The sequence below is a fragment of the Atheta coriaria genome, unplaced genomic scaffold (genome assembly GCF_025399875.1).
Source record: "Atheta coriaria isolate IRGN ID8LTWV9N9 unplaced genomic scaffold, Caltech_Dcor_3.1 hic_scaffold_8_pilon, whole genome shotgun sequence".
Classification (NCBI taxonomy): domain Eukaryota; kingdom Metazoa; phylum Arthropoda; class Insecta; order Coleoptera; family Staphylinidae; genus Dalotia; species Dalotia coriaria.
The window spans coordinates 2,808,144-2,834,814 of NW_027045450.1; the positions used below are offsets into that span (position 1 = coordinate 2,808,144).

Below are 26,671 nucleotides of genomic sequence, written 5' to 3' on the forward strand. Positions count from 1 at the left end.
CAGAGGAATTACAGCGTCGTAAAAGAATAATGACGCGGATAGCTGGCGAAATGTTTATGTACTCGACTCCTCGGCTGTTGTGTCAAACGCCGTGCGCAGAATGATGGCCAATGCCGATGCGGTACTTTATGTGTCTTCGTGTACGTGATGGTGATTAAAAAGTTTGCAGCGTGTTGAGCTTCTAAAACGCGGTTTTATCTAAGTACATAGGCAACCAAACATGCTGTAACCAACATAACCTAATGTGTATGTAACAAAATCGATAATATAACACACAGAAAAAATACATTCGAGACAATAGACATTTGAAATTCACATATTTGCTCAGCGGTGGCGGTAGGGTTGCATGCAATACCCCTCGGGCGAATGTTTCGCCGCCACCGATGTTGATTCGAATCGAAAATTCGCATGCGGAGCCCAGCAACGTAAAAATAAGAGCGAGCGTCAATTTAACAGGGAATTAATTCACTTGGAACGTTTTTCAACGCCAGCACACGCCCGCTGGGCCCTAGACCGGTTAGAAACGTGTAAAAGGGTTGGCTACCACTACACAAACACCGCAGCGACGGCGGCAGCGGCGTTTATTCATATTCATTTGCGTTGAAACAATTTGCGCTTGCAACAAAAGAGTTGCGAGCATGAATGCACTTTTACCGAGTGTAGCCAAAGCTGGACGAGTATATCGGTGATATCCACACTCTATACCGTGGAATTGGAGGGATGCGCGCGGATAATGATAGAAAACGGCCGAGGCTCCCTTCGCATTTCGTAGATTGCTCGCGCGAAAAGGGAAACGGGTCTCTTTAGGATGGCGAGCGCGCACCTCAATAAACGTAACAACGCCCTGAACTTAACTGAATGTTAACTGAACGTGCAAGCGCATAAACGCCAGCAAACCGTTGCGAACCTATTTATTTAGACATAATGTGAGATCCGTCCAGGATCTCATTTCCTGCCGATCACACACACACACAGAGTATTTTTTTCCTCTTGACTGGTTTGCTTGGCCAAGGATTAAAATATGCGATATCATCTATTGATCCATTGTGCAAATCATTAAGCGGCTCCGGCTGATAAGCACGCTCTGATTTATTGCCGTTCGAAGTGGAAAAATTGCCGACGTTTATTTCGGCGAAAGATCCGCCGCCGATTTGCTCGCAACTCCATTGTGGTCGCACATCTGATAGGCAGTTATGGATTAAATCAATCTCATGCCGAAATCTAAGAGTTTATTTTAACGAACGCAAACACACGTGAAGAAACATATTGAACTGAAATCAAATATCGCGTAATGGCGGATATCGGGCCTTCGGGGATCCCATCAGGATTTGACGATAAAAATATTACAGTTGATCCCCTTTTTTTCCTCCTCCTGCTAGAAAGACGCAAATGCGTTACGGCGTCGCCATAAAGAACGAGAAACGAGCCAACCTGTATCCGCATGGTCATAGCCCACGAGGAACCCTTTCCAACTCATGCTACATTTCAAGAGGGGTATTACAGTGCGTTTTGCGTGCCTGGTGACTTGTAAAAAGGTCATTTATATAAAAAAAAAGAATCGACGACTGTTTTTCGGATTGCTGATTTTCCGAAATTGGCAAAGACGACGGTGAAATATGACGGTCGGCTGCATAACCGCATATGATTTATACACTTTGGGCCCCCGAACGACAAAGCAACGAATAAACATTTATTATTTATAGCCGACGCATCCCACAAAACCACCGCGCGGTGATATTTTGTCACATGCACACCGGAGCGGCTAATAACACACGTTCCAACTGATGACGAAAAAAATACCCGCGAATAAATCAAAGCGGAGTAAAAAGCACGTGTATGTAATTGCCAGACTGACTGATGATTCGTCCGGCGTGAGATATGTGAGGAGCTGGTATCTACCACTCACAAAATGTGCAAAATGCTTCTACGCGTAGACAAATCGTTGTTTTATAGAACACCCCGCGCGCGTTAATTCCGTTTGAAAGATGCGTTCCATAAATCCGGATAATTGTTATCAGAAAACGCAAAAAAGGCCTCAGTTAATCTCCACCGCAACCCTCGAAAAACTGAAACAATGAAAATCTTCTCCCTCCCCTAAGCAATTTATTACACGCTTACAGCAGCGCAGTTTTTAGAAAAACATTAATGACGCCATGATTTATCAGCGCAGCGCCATCTATTTACGAAAAACTACAAATAATTTATACGCTACCAACACTATAATGTCAAGTTTGTGAATCTATTAACCAGCGTAAAGAATTAATGTGGCACACTTAGGACGCTGCATAATTAAGTGCGGCATTAAATTGAACGGCGGCGGAGGCGGCGGCGCGTACCTAATTTACGAAGAAGAATTGATATACATAGCAAAACTAGCGTGCGCGCGGAGGCAGCAGCCGCCGAATCGAACCGATGTTTTCATTTCAGTCATTAATCATGTCGCGGCGGCGGCTGCTGAATTTATAATATGCGCGTCTCTGCAGCAATAACGTCTTTTCATCCCTGCGAAATTCTGTGTAAAATGTTAATGCGACGGCTTGAATCGGTAATCAGGCATTTCGGGACGCCGCGAGAGACTTGTCTCTATTAGTAGTTTTGTGCAGACAAAACTGACAAAAGCTTTCGCAACTGTCAACAACTTCCTCATGCGCATTCCCCCAGCTGATTGATTTATTCCCATTTATTCCGCGTGATGAATAAATATTAACTTAAATTTAGACCATTAGTTTGTTTTGTAACTTGGATGAGATCCATGTATCCATGTGGTCATTGCGGATACCAGGGAGGACCGCGGGTCGAAGACGTGTAATTTGCTAGCTGAGTGATGCGTCATTGGGGAGAGGCGCCGGAATGCGAGCCCTAATGGAATAATGAGAAATGAGACAAAAGCCGTGAGGTCAAAAGGACGTGACGGGCCTTTCATTTGATATCCTTATCCTTCTTCTCCAAAGACCCGGCATTAACCAGCGGTAGCATTTGTGGAATTATGTAATTACGGATTCACCAACCAACCAACCGACGACGACGGAAAGAACAAGCTTTGGACTTTGCAGAAATATGTAATTAATGAACAAGCGTCGCGGACGTGATCGTATGTGTTCCGAATGGTCGTGGGTCATCCTAACAGCCAACACTTGTAATGGAAATAATTCCCAGTGGAGACAGCAGTGAGCGTAACCCAATTAAAGATGATTTCATGTTGTTGTGTGTGTGTTGGGTTTTTATCGCTACGTTGCTTCGAATTAAAGTACCTGGAGGTTCAAAGATGCAGGTCGTGCCCAAGACCACCTAAGTGCCAAGTTGCTTCCGTGGCCCCTTGGACCAAGTTTACACTTATTTTCAACTTTGTCCATAATGTACTTACACACTTTCCGGAAAGCCTGGGTTGGGCACCGTGAGTGCAGACGAGAAAAAATGATAACCTGAGGTGTCCTGCACAGCGTTTAGTCTGAATGCAAAACACTCGGGCGATAAGGGAGCGCGAACAATACATCACGGCGCATCGAGCAGTTCATCAGTCACGTTCGCGCCGTAACCCCCAAGCGGCTTACTTCCAATTACATATCAACTTCCTCTTCTCCCCATCCTCGTCCTCCTCGTCCTCGTCCTTCATCGTGTTGGGACATTCCGCCAGCTTTTTGCGTCAACTCTAGTCACGTTCCGGCGGCGGGGCCTCGACTGGTCGCATCCAGATATATTTTTCGGTGAGGATCAAGGACGTGGCGACACGCACGTCAATGTGTTTCGGACGCCTCTTATGTCCGTCATAATATAAGTGATGATTTTTGAGCATAACCCGAACGTGCCATTCAATCGCCCGGCGCGAGCAAAGGAGCCGTTTCAGCGATTTTTCACGACCAATCGACATAAAAGACGCACGCCCTAATGGGACATCTTTTATTGATAGTTTTATCTTGCGTTTTTATTTCGCGCAAAATCAATCACAACTCCTTAGCCCTCCTCCTCAAAACCGCCCCTCGGTGTTCTAAAGAGGAGAAAATTTTGATAAAGAAAGAGAATGCAAATCGAAGAATAAGCCGATTGGATCCGCTTCTCACATGCAGATAACGCAAGAAAACGAGAAGAAGTCTGCGCGGACTCCAGATGCGGTCGGGTGATCGGAAAAGTTTAACGCAGTTCTGGGGCATTCTTTGAACGCGGCACTTTGTCGTCCTGCCAGCCGCCTCCGAGAGACGGACCGAGATTATCATGCAGATTGCTCCGAGGTTTGTTGAAAACTTCTTGTTAAAGGACGAAAATATTCGATCAGAAGTTGGAGCGCGCAGGTTGGAAGGCACGTCCGCACGTCTACGGCCCATATATGTCTCTGGGAAAACTAACCTAGTGGGTATATCACGAGACATACTCTCGAGGAGTTATTGCGGACAAGTTGATGAAAGCACTAGATAATTCTACAGCGGCACAGCAATTTTATTAACCCTGGAATACTCACGCTTGCATGACGTCCATTAGCGAAAACAACTTAATAAAACGCAGCACGCATGCCATTGCTTTTCATAACATGCAATAAAATAATTTCGTTAATCTACTCAATCACGCCAGAGAAAAATAAATTAAAAGCGCACGCCTCCGGATGAGCGAACCGTAATTCGCGTGAAAACATTGTTTGGCGCCCGCAAACTTTCTTATCAGAATCAGCAACGTGTCGCTGTGGATACAATGTAGTTTCTACGTTTTATTTTTTCATTTTTTAATAATTATTATGCACGAGTAGAGTACTAGCTACGCTTGGGGCGGTGGGTTTAGAAAAAAACGTGCGCTACTCTCAAGTACGGTATAAAGCTCAGCTTTTCTTACTTTCTTGCCCGGCAGATGAGTAAAAACTGCAAACTAAAAAGTTACTTTGCCCGTGCATAACGAGCACTTGCAAAAAAACACTTGCAACAGCTTGGAATACGTATGTCAGTTATAATAACAACAATGTTTTGCAAAAAATGTATCTAGTGACGTCAGAGTTTTAAGAGTGTATCTATAAAAAACAAAATTGCCATTTTCACGCTGGAATATATCCTTTTATATCACTTTTTTCGCTGACAATGCGTTTATTTTATATCACAGCGCGCACGCCTTGAAGGAAACTTGTGCGTTACCTGCTAGATATTTAATATTTCACAGGACCAAATAACCCGAAGCGAGGCGTGTGTCAAAGTAGGCCCTTGCAAATATTTACTACGCAACGGAATATTATATTGCAGAAAAACGCTCATAAATTTAAAAAAGTATAAATCATCATGGATTATTAAGTAACAAGTGGCTAAACGGGTGTTTTTGTCACGAGCGAGCGTAGGGAGTGTTTAATAACGTTTAGCCACGAGATGCTTATCCTACTTTTTCTCCTTCCACCCTATTTTCACGTTTAAGTTTTGTATTTGAACTGCACCGGATGCAAATCCGTAGGCGCAAGCTCCACCCCGTGACTAAACCCCGTAGCTAAAGTACTTTACTCACGACCTTGCCTTTCTGTCTATATAATACCACTTTTTGTGTCTCAAAACAATGAAAAAACTAGATAAAAATAAATTCTACTTCCTAATATTGTGGAGATGCAGACTTAATTAAATTACGTCGACTGCTAATATATTGCATCGGTGGGAGGCGGCAATTTCTCGACGGCGTTATTGTTTCGGCGGTTCGATGCAATTTGCCGGCGCGCCGACTCAAACTCTAATATGCTAATAACATTGTAACTTAATCAACAACTATTTGATAACTCGGGACAAATATTAATTAGGTTACACATTATACGGCATAATTAAACTTGTAAATGAAGCAAAACCGCCGCGCGCGCCGCAACATTGTGCAAGCACGCCGTGTGCGCCACATACATAACCTCTATGTATGCATGACACCGCTTTACCTCTTGCCAAATATACAGTTTGACTGCTTAAAACATTGCAACCGGAAGTTTACACTCCTACCAACTAACCTATAAACATCACCTCATAAATATGAGTGGTGTATGGTCCAAATATTGACTTTGCAAGGGACTGCTAGTAGGTTAATACATTTACGCTGGGCAGGGTGGGTTTGTATGTGTGGCTAATGCGATCACGGTGTGTACGGCGGTGGTTTAATAAAATTACGCCCTCGCTTGCCGTATCAATCTTATCAAAATGTGCACGTACCCAAGGAGCAAAACGCCAAATTATACCGAATCGGATCATCAGGGTGACACAGTTAGAATATTAGCGGAGGAGTTTATTCAGGGGCGTAAAGATGTTGTCATCGTACTCACTTTTATTGTTGAATTAAATTTCTATTGAATGAGGAGGGTGCGAAGCGTCGCCTTCCTTATCGGAGTTTATCTTGTCACACAGCTCGCCCAAAATGCCTGTAATAACAATAATATGTTTTATTAGTCTTGGGGATTATTTTAATATTATTATTGTTTATTTTTTCTCTTTGAAAAGTGTATTTGTATTATGTCCAGAATAACGGTCCAAGTTGCTTCTATTGGATTTGATGTTTTTTAAATTCGTGTAATCAGTGTAACATAATTTATTAGTCCTAAAAATAATTTTGATATTGTTATTGTTTATATTTTCTCATAGGAAAATGTTTTTGTATTATGTCCAGAATAACGGTCCAAGTTGTTTCTATTGGATTTGATGTTTTTTAAATACGTGTAATCACGGTATTATAAATTATTAGTCCTAAGAATAATTTTGATATTGTTATTTTTATATTTTCTCATTGGAAAGTGTTTTTGTAATATGTCCAGAATAACGGTCCAAGTTGCTTCTATGGGATTTGATGTTTTTTAAATACGTGTAATCACTGTAATATAATTTATTAATCCCAATAATGATTTTGATATTGTTATTTTTTATATTTTGTTGTTAGAACGTGTATTTGTTATATGTCCAGAATAGCGGTCCAAGCAGTAACTCATAGTAAATTTTCGATTTCTTTGTTCAAAGAGAATTTGTCACATAGCGTAAAAAGTTAGGGTGCGGTTGGCTTCTGAAAGGATGGCGGCGGCGACGCATTATGTATTATATAATGCATAACGGGGGCGACGTCGGCCTTGCTGGTGACATTGGCGGTTTTGTTGACGAAGCTATTCCAAAATTTATATATCATTTGTATCGTCGGCGTGCAGACGTATTGACAGATTTCAGCCACCATCACCGCACCACTACCTCCTCTTTCGCCCGCGCCGCCGCCCCCTGCCAGCAGCCAATATTCTATACGGATGTATCTAAGGTCCTGTGTCGCGGGGACTTTTGTTGCGGACGTATATCAACGACGCAGAGACATTGCTCCTGACATATTTACACATTGTGGATATCGAAATCAATTTTTTCCACCGCCGCCGCCACGCGAGCGTTGTTCCCGTTTTATTATTCGCATCCGCTGTCTACTCGGACGGCAATCTCCGGCGCGACGTGAAAGCCGGACAGACACGGACAATAAAAGTAGATAAAAGTTGAAGTGGAAGTCAAGACGAGACAGGCCCCCACGATAATCTAATGCGCAATACATATGTTTTTGTTTGGGGTTTATTGTCTATGCAATAGACGACTATAAAACTCTCCCCTCGCTGAATTGAGTGACATAAAAAGCGGCAACAATAGTCATTAAATAAGAAATCATTTTTGCTACTCATTGTCTCCAAGAAAAGCAAGAAAAAATAAATGTTGTTCATGTCATGCGTAAATTTCCACCCCGACAGAATATATATCCATAGCAGGAGATGCAAAACCGGATATGTGGATGTCTGGAATGGGAAAATCTATCATGATATGGAAATACGAATTCAGCCTCCAGCTCTGCTCGAGAAATCTGAAGTGGCCAGGCGAGGGTCCCGGATTTGCAATGACAAAGTGGCTGACCGTCTTTACTTTACACCTGGACTTCTATTTTTTTTCTTTGCTTCCGCCGAAGAGATAACTTGGTTCTTTAGTCGGTGGATAAATAGTGTGGTAGCAATTTGTTGGTAGCAGCGGAGAAAATCAACTCGCAATGCCGGAACAATGCGTTATTGGTAAAGTGCCAATTGCAATTGAAAGCGTCTCGGATATGCAACCCCCGCGGGCGGTCGGCGGCATCGGAGCGTGAAACTTCTTGTTCTTGTTACGAAGCGTGATTACTAACAAACCTCACCAACACACACACACCGAGACACAAAAGACTGAGCATTAACTGACCGCAACCGTAGCCGTCGGATACAGTCTTGACCAAACCGCCGCAGCCGCCGCCCCCTGGTATCATTATTGTCACTTGTCATTAAACTTTATGGTATGCGCAATGTGATTCGCTCGGGCGAAATATGATTTTGGAACTTGGATATGCTCCATGATTTCCTACGACTTTTACATGGTTGTGTATGTGTGTAGCCGCCGCCGCCACGCTGCCGCCATTCCACTTACTTAGAAATAAGTATTCTCGGTGCGTAGGGTTTTCGGGCCCGTCTGAACTATTATTGCGGACCCAGTGAACCGTTAACTTTGGCTGTACTCCATGGCAATAAAAAATAAAATAAAATTCAAACCGAGAAGCGCTTCTTTCAGGATGAAAACTAAAACGTTATAATTTCGGATTAAATTTGCGTAAAAAATATTTATGCAAAGTTTGCCGGAAGCATAATTGCAAGCTCGTCTGAAAGTTTCGCATTATAATTATAGAAAAGAGTTTTCGGCGTCTTGAGACGAGCGCAAAATTGTATACGATTTCGGCGAAATTCGGAAACAAGAAAGCGCTGTAGAAATTGAATTACCGTACGCTTCGCGCCCCCGAAAAACTTTCGAGTTTTCGCACTTTACTTTCCGCAAAAATCTCGCAACAATTTGCATTGTGTCGGATTTTGTTTGTTGTCAGTTTTTGTCCCGACCTCAAACGCAAGCCATCACGACTTGCGGTTGTGAAGAAAAACACCAGCAAACCCTTCGATACCATTTTTTGCGTGCTGGTTAACCGAAGTAAATTTAATCCGGATAAACTTTCGATAAACTAGCAGTAGTAAAGTCTTGTAATGACAGGTCAACACATGAAAACTCTACATCTGCATCCTCCTCGCCTGGGTGGCAAGTTAACTTAACTGTTGGCTCCTATTAGCGTGCAGCCTGCCACTCGAGAAGTTTAGTTTGTGCGCGGCACAGACGCCGAGGGTTTCTTACATATTTATGCACAAGTTACAATCACGGGGGCTGAACGCGCCCCGGCTTTTTGCCGGAGACTAAAATTACCCTCTGACTCCACCTCCTTAACTACCACCACGGACGCTTCTCGCAATTAGGACCACGTCGTCGAGTTAATGGCGAAACAAAATAAACTGTTAGTCTGCAATTTTTGCACTTTGGAAAACTTTGTTTTCAAACACACACACAACGCAGGAATATTTTATTTAAAAAAAATTCTAATCCTCTTATCGACATATCCACAATGTCTGATGATGAAACATTAGCTAATTATTTTAATTAAGAACGTAACACAAGATTTATCAGCTGTTAAAAAAGAAAAAACGCCGCATTCGGCTTGTAATATCAGTAATGTAACTCGGAAAGGCAAGGAAAAAAATGACGCCGCTTTGCGGAAACGAGCGCGACGCTTGATTCTCCTTGCGTCGGAATTTTCCGCATGTTAAATTAACTACGTGTTATGGCGTCGCGCGTCGGGAAAATGAATGTGGGATCCGACAGCGGCGGTAATGGGCGTGAAAGTGGGTTAAACTTATAGATAAATCTATCTTTGCTATAGTTCCAAAACTATAGACCAGCATAGTCTATAATAGTCGAATCGATAAATAATTTTCACTTCGTGTTCGGTGCACAAGCAACACTTGAAATATGAATGGAATAATGATGCCGTAAACAGAGTGCATTGTTTAACTTAATAAATTATCTAATACCACGTGTGCAGGAACAAATTGGTCGTAATTTATATTAAAAAAAAAAAAAAAATTGATTTATTGAAGCGGAAAATCAAGAGTTAATAAAACAGCAATATTTTTACCGTGAGGGTGCTGGGTAAATACGAAAAACAAAAGGGGAAGACGCCCGAAATGTCACTGTTTGCACCCCTTACGACTTATATTAGTTCTAGCAAGAAGCAGAAGCCAAAGAAGAAGCGGCGCGGCTGTTTGTCGCAAATTTGACAGCGCGGTTTTAGCGCTGCAGTCTGTTACATGCCTTCGGAAAGAAGGAAACCAGGCAAACCCGGGGATGCCGCCCTCGTCAGATCGGCACCGCGCACTAATTAGAAGCTATTTGAACAGCTGAAACATTCGTTCGACCTGCGTGCGCCGCTCAAACATTCAACATTGTCATACATGATTGTAACCTTGACAAAAGCTCCCCGGAAACGTCGGAAACAAAACACAATTTAGTAGCGCAACGTGTGTTTACGTCTGCGACGTCTGCGGGGCGTAAAATGAGAAGCGTGGTTTCGGATGATTTGAATGCGGTCGCAATTCCGACTTATCGAGTTACCGACCGGCTTGAAACCGGATATTCCCGCTAAAGTGCACGCCGGGAAATTGAAAGTTTAAATGTGCGCGAAAATTTCAAACACTCTATATGCGAATGTTTTGAGTGAGTAAACAAACCGTTTAATTGAAATTATTCGAAATTTTTAATTGAGAATGGTGGAGGCGCGCGCGCCGCAAATCAATCGATAACGCAATTAATTAATAATAATTCGCCGGCGCGCATCCAGCGTATAAATTAAACACGTATATGCGCCGCCGCCGCCGCCGGTGGAAAATATCGGAGGAAATGTTGACCGGTAAAATGCGCTCGATTCCCGCACCGCAAAGCACACACAACACGCTAGCGAATTTTAAACGAATTAATAATAACCAGCGCGAGCAAAAATCACATTTCGCGGAACAAACGTTTGCATAAACTAATCGCGCCGCCGCCGTTGTGTGCGCCTTTTTAAAATAATTTATTGCGTCGGTTTTAATTGGACGGTCGTGTGTCCATTACCCGTGGAATTTTTAATTTTGCGCTTAATATTTTCGTTCTTCTTTGTTCATTAACATGTTGTTTTTCATCCACAATAATAAAATTATATAAATTTTACATTGTTGTATGTCTAATTATCATTATAAGTATTTGGAAGCATAAAAATGTATAAAATTTTGAAAAATTGGCAAAAATACCGAATTTTGGACTATTATTTATTAAATTATAAACAAATTATAAACTTTTACAACAATTCAACTTGTCAATATGATAGTGCTTAAAAAGATCTATCATTTAAACTGAAAATCATTCTTCTATCTTTATTAGTTTGGTAGTTATTACGTTTTTTATCTTCAAAAATTCGTCAAAATTCAAAATTCTTCTTATTGTTTGTTTAATTACCAACAAATTATAAACATTTACACATTTTCAACCAGCCAGTCTAATGATACCTACTGAGATCTATCTTTTAGCCAAAAAATCAATCATTTATCGCAATTAGTTTTCTAGTTATTGAATTTTTTGTCTTCAAAAATTCGTCAATTTTCTTTCCCTCTTCAAAATTTTTCCCTACCTAATCGAAGCAAGTCCGAACCTGTTTGTGCACGTGTAAAACTGTATTTAATTATATCGCAGCAACACGTGCAATTTATGGGCAAATTACCTGTTCCATATATCACCGGGCGACCATTATAATTAGAAGGAACTGCCATGAAAATTCGCCATACTCTAAACGTAAAGTTCAGCACACACGACACGTCAACCACATGCACCACGTGCGCCCCCGAAGAAACGTAGACGTAGTTTCCATAACGTTCAGCGGGCATGCACGTAAACGCGAAACAAAATCAGGACTATGCAGGACACATACATCTCGTGTGTGCGCGCGGGCGCTACGACGCGATGAAATTTATACAATGGCGGCGACGCGTGCGGCTATTATTTTAATGCCCCTTCGCCGTGCGCTGGAGATATTACCGTTGTTTTGTTGATTTACTGCAATAATAGTGTTTAACGAATTGGTACGTTAATATCGCGTGGGCATGTATTATGCCAAGGTGCATTCGGACGTAATGAACATATTTTCGGCATGAAGCACCTCGTAGAGTGCGGAATTGTGTGTTTACTCATGTGGGAATTTACATAAATTCGTATAATACATTTTCGAATCATTACACGCAATTATTTTAACAATGTAAATATATTGAATGTGTGCAATTACTCAAATGTGAAAAATAAATTTAATTTATCGAAAAAATTGACGAAAAAAATTAAGTTTTTTTGATATTTCAGGATAATGAGGGATTATTTGACATTATCCTTAAGTAGGTATAATCTACCACAATTTATCTATCTCATGATACTATATTCAGTCGTTTATATTAAATAAATCGTGTTAAAAACCGGTTTTAAACGTAAAAATTAGCAAAAATTCGAAAAATCGCCAAATTTAAACATTATTTTGTTTAATTACAAACAAATTACTAATTATTATAAATTTTAAAATACTCTATCTTATGTCTTTTAGTGCAATCTACACATACAAACAAAAATCAACCCTCTATCTTTATTACTTTCGTAGTTATGGCCATTTTTACCTCTCAAAAACGATCAAATTTTACCGTAACTCATAAAACTAACCAATATTTCACTATTATTTATTAATTTAATAAAACCAGACATTGAGTGACATTCAAAAAGCTGTAGGTATGTGTTATATTGATTCGACTAAGCACCCAACCCCCCACCAACCCCCCACCAACCCCCGGTTTTGTTGAAATTTTTGCATAATATCAATTTATTGCGCATTTTTTCAATTTTCCGGCACCGCATGACACTCCCCACATCAACGTTAAAATCTAGGTCACTGCATAAATTGCAATTGCAATTTTAAATGTCTTTTTTTATGTTGTACCACGTGCACGTGTGTGTGGACGTGCGCAAATTGCGTTCGACGCCATTTTAATTCATGCACCGGCACCGACATCGGCATTCAATTACCATCGGTGGGCCTAGCGCGCCATACCAAACGCACATTAGCCGGAATCCGAATTTTTCCATGCATAAATCAGTCAATTGCGCATTCTTTGAGGAATGATGATAATGTACGTGCAGCATATCGCATTGTACATCGTATATCATGATAAATGGAAATCTGTGTCAGTCCGACACGGCCGCTAGCTTGTAACCGGCCAATGTACTCGCAATACACACACACGGTTTTCCGCTTTTCCGGTTTATATAGTCCAGACGACAAAACGCACCAAACCAGTATGTAAATATAAATCGCAGTACTCTAAACACCATGAAAATATTTTGTTGGCTTGACTATAGACGTAGCCTACAGTTATTACGATTAAAAACCTCAGCGGGCATAAAAATAAATCTCCGAATATAAAAACACTACCAGCAGGCAAATGTGTAACACATTTGTCACGCGGCATTTTCTCGGTTTCGGTGGACAATGCACCATCATCGATTTTATTGGAAGAGAAAACAAAAAAAAAACAATACCGACATGATTTGCTATACAAATCGTTCTCACGTAAATTCTCGCATGAATCCCGCGGGTATTTACTTTATTAAGGTATGTTTCGGGGCGCTAATCGACCCTGGAAAACAAATTTTCTTAATTTAAAACAAGCACCGCGCATAAATATTATTATAGGGGAATAAAATAATTATTCATAACAGACACAAAAATAAAGTAAAATTTCGTCTCGGTAGGTCTTGTGAACGACAGTTTTAACTACAAGTGTTAAATGTGTTCCAGGCGCCGCGACGTCGTTTATATTTAGATGTCACAAGTAAAAATAAATAAATAGAAACGTTAAAAACGTCTAAAATAAAAAAAAAACAATTTTCTTGTTAATGTTTGAAAAATTATGATAAATTAATAATAATTTATTATTCTAACGTGATTGTGATAGTGTAACCCAAATGACTTTTGCTTGTTTCGACAAAATCTTGAAATAGTCGCTCGTTTGCTCGTTTGGCACAAATTCAAACCGACATTCTACGCATTTTTACGCACACAGCTATTAGGCCTTAACCCTAGAGCACTCTCAATTTAAATGCACACAAATTGCGCATTCGAGTGTTAAAAATACTTTAAACTACTCTCAACGCACGACAGCCGCTTGTACTCGTATACATAGTGGTATGGTGGTAATCATGCTCGCTCGCATGGAGGGCGCCGTCAACATTTTTATCCCCGCGTCTCGTAATTTGTCATGTCGCAGGGAATGCAAACGCATTTGCATACGTCCCAAGTGGCGCGGCGCGCATTGTTTGCATAGTTTCGTCACATGCAACGCGAGAGGGCCGTGTGTTTCCGGCGATATCACGCAACACCAAAGATGGCGGAAGGTATAATTAAAGTTTTCGGGAAGAAAACTCACGCGGCACGCTCGGCGGAGTTGAAAGAGGCCTTCGTTTAGCAGATAATACACGCACGCATGTTTTATACAAAGTGTTACAGAAATACAATAAGGTGGTATGAAAGTGAAGGGTTTGGAAGTGCCTGTATGCGAATCTCCTCCATTAAACCGCGCTGCTGTTTGGCAAAGGTTTAGTGCAGTGTGCAGTGGCGCAGCAAACAAAGTAAACAAAACATAGTCGCAGCAGACACTAATATCAACACAATTACATGCGAGCTGTAAACATTCAGCGTGTAATGAACAAGATTATATAGTAAACTGTTCAAACTACTTTGATTTCATTTAAAAAAATATTTAAAGTGTATAAAAACAGTGGTGGAGTAAAAAGTGTACGCGTTACCAAAAATCCATAAAAACGATAATTCAATGCGCCCAATCGTTTCCGGAATCGGTTCACCAACATATAAAATTTCAAAATGGCTTGTTAAAGAATTTACTTGTTTAACCTTTAAATCGAAATCAGTTAAAAATACATATGAATTTATCGATCAACTTCGCGACATTCAATTAAACAAAAACGAAATTTTAGTTTCATTTGACGTGTGTTCACTGTTTCCAAGTATACCAGTAAATGAAGCAATCAAAATCTTGAAATCAGTTTTAACAGATAATAATATTTGCCAGGACAAAATATCGGAGTACATTCAGTTAACAAAATTATGTATGGACCTGAACTATTTCCAAGTTGGCAATAAATATTATTCACAAATAGAAGGAACGGCAATGGGAAACCCCTTGTCACCTTTTATTGCGGATATTTTTATGAGCAATTTCGAAGAAGTTTTGGCCAATACATTAGATTATTTTCCAAAAATTTGGATCCGGTACGTAGATGACATTTTCGCGGTTTTCGATCTTTCAAAATGTTCAATTAATAGGTTTTTGGAAACTCTGAACACAAAATACGCGTCTATTAAATTTACATACGAATCTGAGTCAAATGGTCAACTTGCATTTTTGGACACACTGGTTATTAGAAATAACAATAGATTAGAATTTGACATTTACAGGAAAATAACCAATACTGATTGCTACATTCCATCGAGTTCTAACCACCCGTTTCAACACAAAATTGCGGCTTTTAATTTCCTTGTTCATCGTCTAATTTCATTCCCTTTAACACCTCAGAGATATAATAACGAGTTACAGTACATAAAGAACGTAGCAAAAAGTAATGGTTATGATCCAATAATTATTAATAGAATTATAAATAAATTTAAATTTAAAAAACTGCAACGTGATAACTCGACTTTAAACACGTTCACCGATCAATTAGATACAAAATACATTTCGCTTCCTTTTGACATTATTTTAACTAAAGGTTTAAATAAAATTTTGAAAAAGAAAATTTAAAAATCGCGTATAAAAACACCAGTAACATTAAAGAATTACTAGGTAATCCGAAAGATAAAGAGGAAACGTTTTTAAAGTCGGGTATTTACAAAATTAAATGCGGATGTTGCGACTCACAATATATTGGTCAAACGAAAAGGTCAATTTTAACTCGTTTTAAAGAACACATCGCGCATTTTAAATACAATAGATTCGAAAAGTCCGCAGTAGCCCAACATATTAAAGAGTCAGAACATCCCATCCGACAAGAAAATTTGTTCTTGGTAAAATCTATTACCAATCAAAGACAATTAGATGCCTATGAAAGCATAGAAATTTTAAAACATAAGAACAAACATCTTCTTAATCAAGAAAACGGGCCAATTTCTTCAAGTTTATTTGAGTTAATTGTTTAATATTTTTCAAAAATACCTAGTTGTCGAATACTTGGAAATAGATTTTACTGCAATATTTTTGCTAGGGAGTGGGGGTAAAAGATTAATTAGGGTATTATGAATTTATAGGTTTTATTAGGAAAACATTTTTAGGGAGTGGGGGTAAAGGATTAAACAGGGGATTAAGAATTTTTAGGTAAATTAGGGATTAGACGCAATTTTAGTTCAGTTTTATAATTCCTTCGCCTGAAGAGGAAGGCTTAGCCTTCGAAATGCGCATCGCGAGTTATTTGTGAGACGGGGTTTTTTAAACTTCCTATTAGTAATGATTTTGTATCAAAATACCTCAAAAATCGACTACATTCACACAATAAAAACATTAAAACTACCCCACTAGTTAAACACCAATTTTTCACCCTAGTATAAATAAAAATCCAATTTTACACACTTAATATACAATATACGTATATTGCATTTTATATTATAGTTGTACTCACATCATTCTGAATTCTTATTAGATGCTGGCGTGCAAGTATCGCTGCGGGTATCACATCCGCAAACATAAGACAAACCACAAAGGGGCTTTTAGCTCGCCGTAGGGCGACAGAGGAGTCCTCAGCCTCGGAGCTTGGTGGCTTTGTCACATCTCCGCTAGTAGACACACTCGGTGTGTTCCCTTTTGCACATGCATACCTGAAATTCTATTACCATGAAGGACACTACCTCCTTCTACCGCCCCACAGCGGTCTAAACACAAATACCGCAAATTATACGGATGCTCTCGCCGCCGAATAAAATGTAGTCTAGCAGTCTAACCGACATTCATGACAACCCACCACCGCCAGGGCTTTTGCTTTCGCATTCTCACATTCTGCATTACATTTCGTACGAAGTGCACATGCACCGAGTGTAAAAATAAATTAGGTTATGCCGACATTAACATCATAATGGAGGCGCATTGTGGAGTATGCAATATGCAGAGTGCATAAACAATTAAAAATGCCCGGAGGCGGAAAACTCATTAAAATGTTATGTCAAATGCAACATCCAGAATAAAAAATTTACTGCGTCTCGGCAACACGCCTTTAATTATGCAAAAATACCGGTTTTATGAATAACCGGTTCTTTCAAATCGATTTTCTATTAAACTTTTACCGGATATGCATATTGCTGGTGGCGTAGCACGTAAAAGTTATGATGTGCTTCATGTCAACGTCGAGATACCCTCGACTTGTTTCCAAACAACAAACCAAAACCAAAAACGTTGTATTTGTATTTTGTATATTCACCTACCATCTGATTTGATTCCACAAAAAGTAGAATAAAGTTGAAGGTGCCTTTCAGTTTAAAATTGCTTAATTTCCGCCTGGGGCGGCATACACACACACACACCCAGACAGATTGAAGCAAGTGTTGACTGGCATTCGCCGCCCCTTGCTCGCCAAGGGAATCGCAGTATTGTTACACATTGTTATTGCCCATTGCCGGCGATTTCCTTTCTTATTCTCCTCTTTACCTTGCGTTTCCTCACGTTTTCTTGCATTGCTGCGAACATAACCTATTATGCGAGTGACATATTCGCCCCCTACAGGTATACATAGTCGGCGTCTAGCCGCACTAAACTAATATGCAATAAACCCGCGTATTATATTATTATGTGTATTTTCCGGCACCGGAAGTGCCAATAGGAAACACGTTAATCCAATGCCAAAGCCCAATGCACGATATACTTAGGTTCAGTGTGTGTGTATGGCGTTTATTTATGCGATGCGTGTTTGCGGTGCGCTTGGGTGTCACGTAATTACGGCGCGCGCGATGAATAAATAAATAATATCGAAAGCGTTGCCAATTTATCGGTGTTTGTATTTATTTAGTCGATTGAAAATCTGTGTTCGGGGTATTCAGAACTTGGAAATTGCTTGAAATATGGGTAAAAACAACAAAATTTCGTCAAAAATACGAAAATTTTCGGTTATTTTATTTAATTATAAACAAATAACATACGAAATTAAATTTTTTAATGAGCAATCTTATAGTTTTTGCAAAGATTTACCGATTGAAGCTAAATTTGTTCATTTACCTTTATTAGTTTTGAAGTTATTGAAATTTTTACCTTCAAAATTCGTCAAAAAACAAATAAATTGTTATTTTGTTTAATTATAAACAAATATTAAACGAAATTAAATATTTTGATAAGCAATCTTATAGTTTTTGCAAAGATCTACCGATTGAAGCTAAATTTGTTTGTTTATCTTCATTAGTTTTAAAGTTATTGAAGTTTTTACCTTCAAAATTCGTCAAAAAACAAAAAAATTCTGTTATTTTGTTTAATTATAAACAAATAACAAACAAATATAAATTTTGAAATATGTTATCTCATAGTTTTCATAAAGATCTACCGATTGGAGAAAAATTTGTTGCTTAATCTTTATTAGTTTAATAGTTATTGAAGTTTTTACCTTTAAAATTAGTCTAAAAACGAAAATTTTCCGTTATTTTTGTAAATTAAGAACAAAAAACAAACATAAACCAATTTTTAAGCTTGTAATCATATAGTTTTTGCAGATATCTATCGATTACAATAAAATTTGTTTCTGTATCTTTATTAGTTTCTTAATTATTGGGGTTTCTAACCTTCAAAATTCGTCAAAAAGAACACAACTCGTAAAAGTCACAATTTTTCACAAAAAAACGACGATTTATTAGTGTTTGCCTGCGTAAATGAATACAAAAAGCATATTTATTACACTTTTTCCTTGCACTTGACTACCACCCTTATTCAAGTGGACATTGAGTGGTCAAATTGATCACGCAAACAGCAATTCCACTACGTTTAGCCCGCCTGAAGCGAGGGTGAGATGAAACACGCACGCACATATTTATCACCAACGCATATCGCGCTGCAAGACGACTATAAAACCGTGCAGCGCCATTAAAAACATTAAAAACAAAGAAAAGATCAAATAACGCGCTGGTTTTCCACACGTTACCCAACGATAAACCACACATGCCCACACTCAAGCGCTAGAAATATAATGTTTTCATCATGCAGGGGGATTAATGGCGTGCGCCGAGTTCGTGTCTTATTAGCCCCAGCCATATAATAAGCGATAGATTGCTTCGTGTGCTGTTTTAAAGCTTGACTTGTCGGAAAGAAAACGAGAAGGTTAAAGCAGTATCCTTTCATGCGCCTTGATGGAATCCTTTAAGGTTCCGCATTTGTTTAGGACTTTACGCTCGGCGCCCTCGCGACGAATAAGAAAAGTTGAAAGTTGAAGAGCAACGCAGCGTGTCCCCAATTCGAGGAGCGAGCGGAGGAGTAGAAAGGTTGTTGCGTGCTGCCTTTCGGGTCCGAGCGGAAGACGAACGCCCTTTAGCCCTTTAGCATTTGATTGATTTTTTAAACGCGTGCTTTCATCCTCTTCTGTCATAGAGGTTTCCACACAGCTGAGTGGCCATGTTGAAGATACAAGACACAATAACTACGCCCGAATGGCTTTTTAACCCAAAAGAACCGTTCTGCTCAATAAAATAGAAAAATAAAAAACTTTCAGCTTGTTTTCAGCGTTATAAGCAGCAACAGATTTTTGTACTCTAAAGTTATTTTAACGTCGGTGCGTGCGCACAATTTAAATAAATTGAATATGCGTAGTGCCTGGAGTAACCTTGTTAAAGGCGACACGAAAATGGCGCGCCGTAACAACATTCGAACACGACCGACATCGGTAAAGAGGCACTCGGCGTCGACGGAGCGCACTCGAAAACTCATGCAATATGCAGGCCGCGTTTGCGGTTATTAGCGACTGAATATTAGATGCCGCGCGATCCGGACGGCAAACCTTCGGCGAACTATCAATAATTTCACTGTGCGCTGCTATTATCTATACATTTCGATCGGGTTATAGACATACAGCACTTCAAAGTGCATAAAAATAATAGGGGAGCGTTTGTTTTACCAGAAATATCTGAGGAAATATTAATTGTAGAAAACTGGAAAATGTATCAAATTAAAGGAAATTAATTACGCAAGTTCTACTAAAAGGAAATTTCAAAAATATTTAATATTTTGGGAGTTATAACCAAAAAATTTTTGAATTTTGAGTGAAAACTAGCAAAAATCATATTTTTACGCACCAGTTAGCTATCAATAAAAGTGAAATATCTCAGAAAATATTAATTGTAGAAAACTGAAAAATATATCAAATTAAAGCGAATTTAATCATGCAACTTATGCAAAATCATTTCTAAAAATTTATTATTTTAGGAGTTATAAATAAAAAATCTTGGAATTTCGACTAAAAATCAGCAAAAATTATATTTTTACGCACCAGTTGCCTATTAATAAAGGTGAAATATCATCAAAAGTATTAATTGCACAAAATTGAAAAATATATCAAATCAAAGGTAAATTAATCACACAACTGATGCCATAAGAAAATTTCAAAAAACTCTATTAATTTTCGAATAAAACCCAAAAAACCAAAATGTATCAAAAATCTATCGCATGAATCTCGCCTAAAAACCAGTAATAATCATATTTTTTACCCAGTAGACTCATTTTTTGTTCTTCCTCTTTGCTACCTAATAAATTTCCGTAGTATTTACATTTTTTCCTGCACAAAGGATCCACCTACTGGTACTCTAATATTTGATTTTGTTTAGGCTGGCAGATTCGGCGGCTTAGTAAAATTTTCATTTCGTTGCAAATAACGTCGTGCAAATAATGATATTTAACATTGCGTTTGGCCAGCGCGCAGCGGATTAACATAAAACATTGGATCATATTCCAGCCGACGGCGCTTCACAGGTAAATGATAACGATGAAACACAAACGCGCCTCCCAACAGAAAAAAAAGTGTACGCTGTCGTCATTATCCATTATCTTAATGACGATTTTAAAGCGCGCGCGTGCGCCGCCCGGAAACTAATCGAGTATAAATGACACCAACTTACCCGGTAAATGGCGCGCCGTAAAATACTTTGCATGCATACTTTACCACCCGTAAAAAGAAAAATGTATTGTTATAAATCCTCGATAATAAGTTGGCCTGTTAAGATTAGATTTTCCTCTGCTCTCTCCCCTACGCTGAAATCTTGCGTTTGCTAATTACTCCGCGTCGAGGCGCGTCTATTTTTCGTTTTTCAGCGCGCGGACGTTTAATTACGCAGTGCGCCTTGTTATTGCCTCGAATTTCTAAGTTCCTATTTGAATTAGCGCAGGCAGTTGCTTGTGTTTTTAATTTGATGCCGAACACCCGGCGCTTTAATTAATTCGAAGATACCGACAACGTCAATCCGCTTAATAAAAAAAGCACCGTGAACATGTTTTAAATAACAATATATTCTTCACTAGCTTTAACCTGCGGCTTCGCTCGCGAATATCTAAAATAATGAAGTTGCTACCGTACGCGTCTGTAGTCACAGAAGAAGTAACAATGAAGTAGAATGGCGGGAAGTTTAAAATGGCCGAAAGTATAGTCTATGGAAGTATAGTGTACAGTCTCCATAGTGTAGTCAATTGGATTTGATGTTGACGTAGCTGTCGGTAATACAGTGTGATAATACAGTGTGATGGTACTATAGTACTTAGGTTTGAGCTTCATTGCTGGAATGCTAGATGGCGTTAAAGTAGTCAAATAGCCAGATGCAGAGGTATTATTGGCTAAACTATTTCTTTATTTTATTTAAAAAATAATTTTTTTTATTAAATAAAAAGTAGCCTATAACCATTCGGGGACCACTAAGAATATGTGTACAAATTTTCATGATGATCGGTTAAGTAGTTTTTGCGTGAAAGTGTAACAAACATCAAGACTTTCGCATTTATAATTTTAGTAGGGATTAAGTGAGTTAAAAATTAAACTAAAAGTTTGGTTCAATTAAAAATTTGTTGAAAAATACTTTTTGACGTGATGTGCAGTGCATGTGCGGTGCGAATTAATTTTGTTTTTTAATTGATTGACAGCTTGAAATATTCGCCAACCCTATCGATTTCGACCATTCGTGCGCTTTTATTTAACTTTCTAGTGCGCTTGACACGTCGACTTTTATTAGATTTCGAGCGGATTTCATATTTCACCACACACACACTCGACAATGATTGTTTAAAAATGGCGGCGTGGTCACGGTTTCAATATGGTCGAGTCACACAAAGCGTGCGAGTCGCGATCCTTTTCAGCAGATAACTCAATCTGCGCTCTTTGCGGCGAGAGATGTTGGTTTAGCTCTGGTACAATACGTCTTTGAGCACCACAACCTCCACAACCCCTCAAACGCCGCGCAGCGCGTTGTGCTCCTGCCTAATTTATTGGTCATTTTTTTCCTTTTCATACACTCGCAGCGAGAGCGTAATTCTCTTTGATCTACGATTTACTCTACTTCATTACACACATAAAGCACGCGCGCGTACACTGGCGCCTCCACCAACTATATATCCGTATTCTTTCTTATAGCGAAATATGAAATATTAATACTACTTCTTGGGCTTACCGTGTGCGAGCGGGATGAAAACGGGATTTCGTTTATTTTTCAAGAGGGTCTGCGCCTGCCTGCAATTGTTATGAATTTGTTTTTTTCCGAGCGCGCGCGCTGCTGGTTATTAATCGCTCGGCGTGCCGTTTGTACAAACATCAAGGTAGTTAATGAATAAACAGCAAAAAGCAGCAAAAAACAGCGGCACCGTCGGGGCTCTCTTACCTGAAACAATAAAATTTTAATTAATAATTTCAGGAAATGCTCACAAACGAAGCGTAAAAATATTAAGATGTACACGGAATGTAAATCTAAACAATTTACGATTTAATGCATTATTAAATTGCTTTTAATTTCGCTGTTTTCAGAAAAATATTTTTTTTTTTTTGGAAAATAAAACTAGTATAAAGTACGCATAAAACATACGCAAGCACATACATAATATAAAACAATAAGCGATTTTATACCGCCATAAATAATTTAAGATTTGGACTGGCTGCCGGAATTTATTTCTCTTTTACGGCCCGCGCGTATCTATGGCGGAGGCGCCGGGTCGAGGCGCGCGCGCTGGCTTTTCATACTTTATTCAAATGCAATCGTATAACTTATCCGCCGAAAATCTTGCGGTTGCGCGGACGGGAGCGGATTTTTTCGCTCGCTCGCATTTCATTCAAACCCCCATCTCCTCCAGCTCCTGCTACTGCTAGAGTCGTCGGTTTGATTAAATATCGTTTACTCGTAATGGAATTCGCCGAACACAAACTCGCCTCCTACATCGATGAACACGTGCTCGGCTGCTACGATGAGGTCGCAAGTACAAAGTGGGTTTAATTGAAAGTGTTGATCGTGAGAGCAACTTCCAGCGCTCTATCCGCTTCCGGTCCGGCATTCCCGGAATGAGATCCCGAAAAGGGAGGAACGTCTGCACAATGGCTTAGAATGATGTGGAAACGTACGGGTACACGTGCAGTTAGACATTATTGCAGGCTTGCATGAGTTGAAATGCTCCATCCGTACTTCCCTGTTCAAATTCAGGCAAGAAGGGATGTGTATCCATGTTCCCGAAGCGGATAAGGGAGAAGAATGAGCCGAGAAGAGCAGCGTCGCGATTGATTACCAGCAGATTAATAAAACTTACTTTAAATCTCGCCCAGACGCAAACTTTATAACCGGCAAGTTTCGAGGCGACTTACTTCCGGATAAGAATGGAAACCATGACGAATGTGATATATAATTGTAAAATTTGCGCATTTAAACTATTTTTGCGGTTATATTAAAAAACCGGAAGTGAATTAATTTGTAAAATTTTTGTATTTAAATTAATGAAAATGTTTTTTTTGTAAATTAGAAAACCCGGAAACCGGAAGTGTAGCTTAAGATAATCGAAATGTAGAAATAGACGTCGACTGGAGTTGTCTCTATTAAGAATTACTATGCAATTCAAACAATCGACGTTGTGCTCGTGCAGAACGCAGTTCCGGAAGACGCTGCCGCCTTAATGCGCCGCTCCCGGTATCTTCATCTGTGCGCGCCCGCGAGATAAGCAAGTATCTATCACTTAGAAAGTTTGTAATCAGTTTAAGTAGTAAAGCGGCGGGCGCACGCCGCGTTGGCATAACCCAATTGCTCCTTCAGCCCCCCAGCCTCGGCCGCCGCCCGCCATTCGGGAAAGCCGTTTCCGCCTGCTTCTTCAGCGCGCGCAGTTAAATGCATCCCGCACTCAAATCCGCGCACGTAAAACAATACGCGCACGGTTATTATTCCGACATTGCAAACATTCTCAAAAAGCTTTCGAGTTGCAGACGGGAGGAGGAGGAAAAAAATCAAACCGGAAAAAAACACACGCTGAGCATCTCTATGCAAATAGTTTCAATGCCTTTGCGGCGCGTTTAATTAAATTAAAATTGTTTAAAAGCATCGAGCTAACGAGACTCGCGCGCCGTCAGCGATTTCGTCGCCAGTGCCGCCGCCGCCGCTCGAACACGTTGAATATAAATAGTTGATTATATGAGAGTAGAAGAGGCGGCGGCGGCGGCGGTGTGGTGGCGGTGGATTATACATTGTGCCGGCGATAGTCGCGACGATTTTTGCATAAGCGCCTTCTAACTAAGCTCAATCTCGCCGAGAGAGTATTTCTCATAAATTTAAATTAATACCTGCAAATTTGTTTGAGAGGCGGCGGCGCAGCTGTGCGCACACCGTCAATCTGCACCCGAAATGAATAATTACGTTTTCTTAATGAATTCAACTTACGGATTACTACTGTTTTGAGTGACAATACAAATTACACTCAAAAGAAAAAAACCGGAAAACCGGAAGTCATCTTAAAAACCCTTTAAAATCTCTAAAAACATGAAAAATTAGAAATTTAATGGTTTTATTTTTGAGTGTTTGTTTTCGCAATTAAAATGATTTGGAATGCCGGTTTTCCGCACGCCTATTGTTTGCACATTGTTCCAGTTAGCAAGTTCGGCAATCAGGACCCACCGACCCACCTTTCTGTCATCGCTAAACGGCAGACAAACGGCACTCACGCGCGTTCGATTTGTACGATCCGCACGTAGAAATAAAACGCGCCGCCGAAAAAAAAACCAACACAATATTATTCGCATGTTGCGCAATCGAATAAAATTTGCGAGCCGCCCCCCGCTCAAACCCGCACCCGCTTTTTTGTTTTATTTTCCGCTTCGTTAAAGAAACAATCAGGCTGCGCGTAATCGATAAAACAGTTTTTGCAATTTTGATATGCGCACGATTTTCACAAACGCTGAAAGCAATTTATTCCAGCTCCAGCGACGTCAATAATAAATTATTGATAACTCAACAAAACAAAAAACAAAACACATATAATATAATTTAGAAGTGGTTATCCACGGTTTTGTGACATAAAAAGTGGTAATTTAAACACAAACGGCCAAAACCGTGGCTAAAATACTTTAGTCACGGATTTTAGTCACGGAGTGCAATTTAAACGTTAAAATAATGCCAATATTTGCAAAAAAACTCAACATTTGCTTGACAAAATCCTTACAAAGTCTAAGAAGTAGTCCCGAACAAAAATTAATGAGGATTAAGCGTTTAAGCCGGCCGCCTCCGGCGCGCGCGAATGGAAATGAGGCGCAGAGCATTGAGAAAGGAAAAGTCCCAACACTCGTAACCCTTTTGCCAGCCAGGCAGCCAGCCGAAGGTGTCGCCGGAATCAAGATGAAGCAAAGCCGTCGCAATCTGATTACCATAGCAATGTATTTTCCGGTGGAGCACTTCCTCGCCGCCTTTTATCCGCGCACGCAGGACTAAAAGGTACGAATGCGCGAATTCCGGGGGTACAAATGTCTCGCCATATGCGCGACAACTTTGCATTTCGCACTCAACGTCTGCTTTTATGTCATAAAAATATTGCGCAAACAAGTACTAAGCGGATATGGAAGACAACCGACTTGGAATACAAATTTAAACGACAAAAATTAAAACAAATTTTTTCTAAACTCCAAAAAAAAAGCAATTTCCGCCTGAGAAATTGATTCTATCGAAATAAAAATTTGAAATTGCGCGCATGTGTGCTGCAATAAAACGTGACGCGTTGAAAGATATCATTGGGGTGCACCACCCTAACGAAACACAAAACACATATCACATTCGTTCCAAGTTGTACACTGACATCGCTATGAATTTCTTATTCGCGCCGCTCGAGGGGAAATTTTCGGCAAACCTGACGGCCGACACGTTCGCGCTGATGGAACAATCTGGCGCGACGCGATATAAATAAGAGTATAAATCAAATCGTCGTCGTCGTCGGAGGCAATGGAGAAGTATCTAACGGTGCATCTAGCGAAACAACTTTTCGACTTTCGATTCGATTCGATTCCGGGCAATATCTGAAAGCCCCCTGGTGGTTACAACGAACAAAACAAGAAAATAGTTTCACAAATTGCGATGATTTTTATACTTTTCCGGAAAACCGGAAAAACTTATCTTTATGATGCAAGGCCTGGTATCTAAGTGACAATACGCGGAAAACCAACAAAAGTTGATTCCATTCCAGCCGGAGGAGAAGAAAAATAGGTCGGTCGGCTCTTATTGAAAAGTGTTTATGTTCTGCGTTATT

General features: G+C 39.7%; 1 protein-coding gene across 1 annotated transcript in view; it reads right to left on the bottom strand.

Moving 5' to 3' along the window:
• LOC135797413 (uncharacterized) overlaps positions 1 to 26,671 on the bottom strand; it is a 56,270-nt gene that overhangs the window by 12,058 nt on the left and 17,541 nt on the right. Inside the window, exon 3 of the mRNA XM_065309777.1 lies at positions 6,257 to 6,352. The gene's annotated coding sequence lies outside the window, so the exon portion shown is untranslated. The remainder of the gene's footprint in view (positions 1 to 6,256; positions 6,353 to 26,671) is intronic.